At 44.7% G+C, this 6252-nt stretch overlaps 1 long non-coding RNA gene across 1 annotated transcript; it reads left to right on the forward strand.

The window, feature by feature from the left end:
• The first annotated feature begins 1791 nt into the window (after positions 1-1791).
• Positions 1792-4120, forward strand: LOC102014811. Its single transcript, XR_261372.1, has 2 exons — positions 1792-2900; positions 3951-4120. It is a non-coding gene; the product is annotated as an uncharacterized LOC102014811 (long non-coding RNA).
• Positions 4121-6252: the final 2132 nt, after the last annotated feature.

A 6252-nucleotide genomic window follows, 5' to 3' on the forward strand; every position in this document is an offset into this window, starting at 1 on the left:
AGGACTGAGTGAGTAGGGAAATGTCACATTCTTCATACCTCACGATGACTGAATTCCTTCATTAATTGAATGAATTGGATCTAAAGACAGTGGATTTTTCCCAGCTCCACTTACTGGATGTTGAGAAAGCTTTTGGGTTGCCATCACACAGTTTCATTCAACAGTTCATCACACATTCAGCAGCTATTTGTCAAGCATCTACTCTCTGCTTGGCTCTGCTCTGAGATCCACACCAGGAGAGGAAGCAGCACCAGATAAGTTATTATGGATGCTGTTAATGACCATGGGGTGGTGGATATGTGCCGGGTCCTATGACAGGTAAATGAGGGCTGAAAATGTTTCCCACCAAGGAGATACTTAAGCTGATAGGCATTAGCTAAGGTGGAGGGAAGGGAAGGATTTGGGGCAGAAGGAAGAGCAGCAGATGCCCTGAGGTCAGGAAAGGAGATGAAGCTTATTAACCAGTGAAGCTGGCACCCAGATCACCAAGGATTTACAGAGTAATTTAAAGATTAAGATTTATGATGATGGCATTGAGGTCCCCCTAACTGTTGTCAGCAGTGATGTGATCAGAGGTGGGTTTTCAACGGATCACCTGACCTGATCCGTAGAAAATGTGCTGCGGGGAGAAAGACCGGCAGCAGAGAGCTCGGTCAGGCAGCTGTTGCAGAGCCCAGGAGGCCAGCCTGGAGGAGGCTTGGGACAAAGGACCCTGGACACCTCCACCCCTTCCCTCCAGCATGCCTACTGTATAACAGAACACTCGTTTGGGTTATTTTGTTGTTGTTGTTTTGTTTTGTTTTTTTGTTTTTCCGGTACCGGGGATTGAACTCACGACCTTGCACTTGCTGGTCAGGTACTGTGCCGCTGAGCTAAATCCCCAGCCCCTCATACCACTCGTTTTGGAAGTGGGAACCACTCCAAAGAGCACAGGGCCAGGAGGAGAAGGAGGCTGGCAGCAGCACAGCCATCCCACCAGTGTTTTCTGGGCACCGCGTGGGCTCAGGACGTGCGCGTGGACTCCAGTGGTGAACAGAGCATGGAGGGAGAGGACCAGCTTTCCACCTGCTGTTTCGAAGGCAAGAGGCCCCTATCTGCATGTCCTCCAGGTACTTCTCCCCTCCAGCACAGCGCTGTCCCTGTTATGAGCCCAGAGGCAGCTCTGAAGCAGTCCTACAACTTCCCCCGAATTTCCTTACTCGGCATTTCCCACTTTCTATGGCGTATTCTACTATACTTTCTGAGGACTTGGTACCAGTGTGAGTGCAATTTTTAAAAAAAGAGGAGTTGCGATGTGACACTTTGAAAGCACATGCTCTTAGTACCTCCAAGCTACCCTTTGCTTTGTGGTCTAAGTAAACATTTGGAGTTTACCCTGTCCTAAGTACTTCATATACATTAACTCTCTAAGTACTGATCTGTGCAGCATTCGTAAGTACCATAATTATCCCCATTGTAGAGAAAGGAATCTGAGGCATGCAGCAGTCAAGCCAATGGCAGATGCCTACCCGGCTAGTGAGAGGCAGAGGACCAATGACGAGCCCTGGGGACTCTTGTCTTTCATCTCAGTCCCCACAGGGCTACTGCTCTTACATTGAACCTTTAAATAGACCCAGCCTCAAACTCAGCTCCATCAGAGTGACACCCTCAGGGCAGTCTGCAAACCCTCCTGTCACTTGTACTGGCCCTCACCCCAGCTGCAAACGGGCCTGGCTTCCTTTGTGAGGCGGGGGCCACACCTCCCTGTGCCGGATCCTCCAAGGACACAGAGCACAGGTGAAGCGGTCTAGAGCTGCCCTGACTGGGAAGAAGGGGCACCCATGGAGAAGCACTCTGGGTTCCCCGGCCCCTTGGCCGTCCTCTGTGGATGAAGTTTATAAGCCGTGAGTGAACCTGAGGCTCTCGCCAACGAGACTTTCAGAAATGTCCCATCTGTTTTCTGTTTAAAATGGGCTTTTCATTTGTGGAGAAGTTTCAGATCAAGGATTATGTTAATGCCAGAGATGGAAACAGTGCCAGAGGTAAGATCATTCAGATGGGATTCCTTGGAAGATCTCTTGACGTTTGATGCCTAACTCATAATCCTTTTCCTTGTGAATGGGTGTAGTCCTGCCTGGTCGCCCTCAGGGACCCCAGGTTTCTTGACAGCTAACTAAGGAAAAGCCTGTGGGAGGCTGGAAGAGAGAGGGACAAGACCAGGAGACAAAGAAGAGAGGAGACAGTGGCTAGGGCGGAGCGTGCCCTACAGGGGACAGCCCCCACTCGACTCATCTTTCCTGACACCATGCGGCATCATGAAGGGCTCTGTCCTGAAACAGAATTGCCTGACCACTTCTGAAGGAGAGTGAGGCCTACCTTTTGAAGACTTGCATTTCCCCTGCCACACCTTTGGTCCCCATCCAAGTGAAGGATTTAAAAAATGGAAATGTTCATGTCCATAGTCAGAAAAACAAAACGCAGTTAAAATGATGCGGAGAAGCTACGTTTATCACTGTCGTTAGGGAGTGTTTGTGGGCTGGGAAACTTGAAAAAAAGGCCGGCAGCCTGGTTCGTGAGTGTTCAGAGATCTCTGAAAAACACAGTCCCAGCTGGACTCTGTCTCCACCACAGAGGACATGATACGAAGAAGTGGGCTCACGTGGCAATATGAAGGATTTGCGTTAAGCAGAATGTAAACAGACAGTAAAAACAAAGCCTGTGTATGAGGAAAGAATCTGACAGTTTACCCAGACCTCAGGGCTTAGAGCCCAGGAATGTTTTTAAAAGTTTACCCTGAAAATATCTGTACAGTTCTGGAAATGACAATAATGTCATTTGGGGGCACCGCCCATGATAGTTCCATCTACAGCTGACAGTTCCACTCAATCCTAAAACTCAGGTCTCTCCATCTACCTTTCGAGGTGGGTACGGGCAGGGTGCAGGTGGTCGTGGCCTGGTGTTTGGTGGGTATGGAAAGGATGGGGATGTTGATGGCACTCGTGTGGGAGGTGGGGATAGTGACGGGGCTGCTGGAGCCAGAGGAGGTACAGACGAAGCTGGTGGAGGTCCTGGTGGAGGCAGGGGTGGTACTGAGGAACAGGTGGTTGTATCAGTGGAAGTGGTCAAAGTGGTCAAAGCATGATGGTGACGTGGGAAGCTTCTGCCTTGTGAAACTAGTTAGAAACATGGCAACTTCTAAGACTTGAATGATTTTCTCTTTCCTGGTGTCACTCCAGAGGACTGTAGAATGGAGTATAAGAATGCTTTAGCCAAAATAGTCTTAGAAACCCTCCCATGCATCAGATGTAAAGTCAACCCATTCAGGAGAGGAGCCTTACTTTGACAGAAGATATGGAGGCTTGGCCTCAAGTTGGCTTTGGGCTGTAATAATTCCTCTCATCCGTGCCTTAGGGCACATGTGTCTGAGGATCAGTGTGCTTGTAAAGGAAGGGTACTTTCCAAGCTGGCTGTCCATTCCACAGAGCCATCTTAGTTTCATGGCATGAGTGAGGGAGCACACCACACACACCTGACCCTTCGATCTCCCCTTGTGCCTGCTTGCTGATGGGAGGCAGAGAGCCACTGCCCGTGGGTTGTGCCTGAGTAGCTTCTCTGAGAAGATGAGTGTGGAAGGATGGAGTCTCCCCAGGGTAGCCTTCCTTCCTGCTTTCAGAATTCCCACAGAGGTTTTCCCTCTAGCAATACAGCAACGAGCTCTTCTCAGTGGTCAGAACACCCTGGCTTTTACTTTGAGTTTCTTGCCTGACAGGGAATGTGAGACACCCTGAGCGCAACTTAGAAACTGACAAAAGAAGAAGCTGGAGTGTTCAGAGTAGAGGTGCCCGTGCTGACAGGAATCACATGTGTAACGCCAGAAAGGTCTGGTTTTGATTCCTGCCATCTTTCTGGGATGGTGGGTGGTTGGTTAATAAAGCTGATCTCTCACTTCTGGAATTGGATTGTGTTCCCAGGCTGAAACGTGTCTGCATTTAATTTGGATCTGCCCACGAACTCTGCTGTGTGCTGTCCGGTGAGAAATGGGGCTGAACGTACACACTGCAGCCTTGGCGGATCAGCACGATAACTTGTTACAGGTCTCCTAAGACTCGGAGATCTTAAACCATTGCCTTTCAAACGCTGAGTCTGATTGTGGATGTGCCAGAGAGAGAGTGGAGGCAGCCGCGGGGTTTCACCAAGAGTCATAAAAATAGAGTTACGTTTAGCCAGACAATTCTCTTTTTGCTTACACATCTAGGAAATAAGCCAGAAACTTAGCAAAGAATCAGAGTGATTACTGATACTGAGCAGCTAAAAAATGTCTCCTCCCTCTTAGTTTCTTTCTCTGCCAGATGAAGATAAGAGGATGTGTGTTTAGAAGTGTTTTTTTCCAAGAGACTCTAAAATCTTAGTGTGAATTAATATGATTCATCTTATGGACAGAGTTCAGGAGAAAAGCCATATGATTATTTTCAATAATGTTCAAAAGCACATTTGACAAAATTTATCACCCATCTATGTTAAAATGCAGGAATTGAGAAAACTTCCTCAGCATGACAGCACATATAATACCTTAGCCCAATGTCTGCACTTTACTTAGTAATGATGGGACATTTCCTTTAAACTAGGGACAAGACAAGAGGAGTCACTCTCTCCACTGCTATTTAACCATGTAGAGGAGATGTTAGCTAACGTAATTGAATAAGAGAAAACAATTGGAAGGATAAAAATTAGGAATGGGAGGAATGCAGTGGTACATCCGTGTAATTGTAACACTGAGGGAGGCTGAGGCAGGAGGACAACAAGTTTGAGTCTCACCAGGATAACTTAGTGAGATTCTGCCTCAAAAACAAAAATTAAAAATGGGAGAGGGGCTGAGGATGTAGCTTGGTGGTTCAGTGTACCTGGGTCCAATGCCCAGGACAGGAAAGAGAAAGAAAGAAAAGAAGAAAGAAAGAAAAAAAGAAAGAAAGAAAGAAAGGAAGGAAGGAAGGAAGGAAGGAAGGAAGGAAGGAAGAGAGAGAGAAAAAAGAAAACTAGAGCAGAAGAGGAAAACATTGTCCTTACTACATATGATATTATACATCTGGAGAACCCAAACAAAATCAATGACAAATCTCCTTTAAAGCTTTTAATACAGAAGCAAGACATAAAATTCTGTAGAAATCAAAATCATACAGAGATACACAGAAACATAAGCATACACACACACAAAATAATGATGAAATAATTTTTGAAAACCTCACATTTAAACTGGCAAAGGTATAAGATATCCAGGCTTAAGCTGATAATAAACATGCAAGATCTGTGAGGAAAACTTAAACACTCTTGGGAGCCACAAAATTAAAGTTGAATAAAATGAAGCACACTGTGTTCTTGCATAGTGAGATGCGGCGCTGTCAGCAGTCCCTGTGCCAATTTATATAACTGACGCGATCCAAAGAAAACTACCTCAGGTTTTTCTTCTTCTGGACCAAGACAAGTTGATTTTAAAACCCATTTTTAAGGATAAACAAATAAGAAAAAGAACAGGGAGGAAAGAACTAGCCCTAAAGATGTTAAAAATATTTTCAGTTGTTGTTAATGTGTGAGTTGACAGACTAATGGAATCAGATGGGGAATCTAGGAATAAACGTAAGTATATATAAAGCTTTAGTATATGGTAAGGGAAGAGTCCTAAATGAATGGAAAGAGAAAGGCATTTTAATATATATGTAACTGGATATCCACTAAGAAAATGAAAAATTTAGATGCTTTCTGAGTACCATATAGTAGATAAATTCTAGAGGGATCATAGACCTAACTGTAAAAAGTAGCTCGCTTGAGTATTCGAAAAACATATGAGTGAATTACTTTATAATCCCTGAGTGAATAAAAAGTTCTTAACTATGCTCAAAGATCTAGCAACAGTAAGGAGGAAGAGGATACACTTGGCTACATCAAAAGTAGAACAAAAGTTTGTGAAGCAAGAAAACACAATAAATATCTAAAACTAAAGTAGCAGCAAGAACATCAACATTACAAAGTAAAAACAGAAAAAGACTTACCAGGAAAAGTATTTGCGATTGACTTTGCAGAAGTGGACTAATATCCCTAATACATAAAAGTTTCTCAAAAGCAATGAGGAGACCACCAACACAGTAGAAAATGAACAAAAGATATAAACAGGCAGTTCACTTAAAAGTGAGTGATGATTTCAGTTAAAAATATAAACAGCGTTCAGGTTTGCTTATAAGAACAGATATATGAATTAAAATTATACAGAGATAACCCTTT

Source organism: Chinchilla lanigera, unplaced genomic scaffold (genome assembly GCF_000276665.1).
Source record: "Chinchilla lanigera isolate Chin_1 unplaced genomic scaffold, ChiLan1.0 scaffold00028, whole genome shotgun sequence".
Lineage (NCBI taxonomy): Eukaryota > Metazoa > Chordata > Mammalia > Rodentia > Chinchillidae > Chinchilla > Chinchilla lanigera.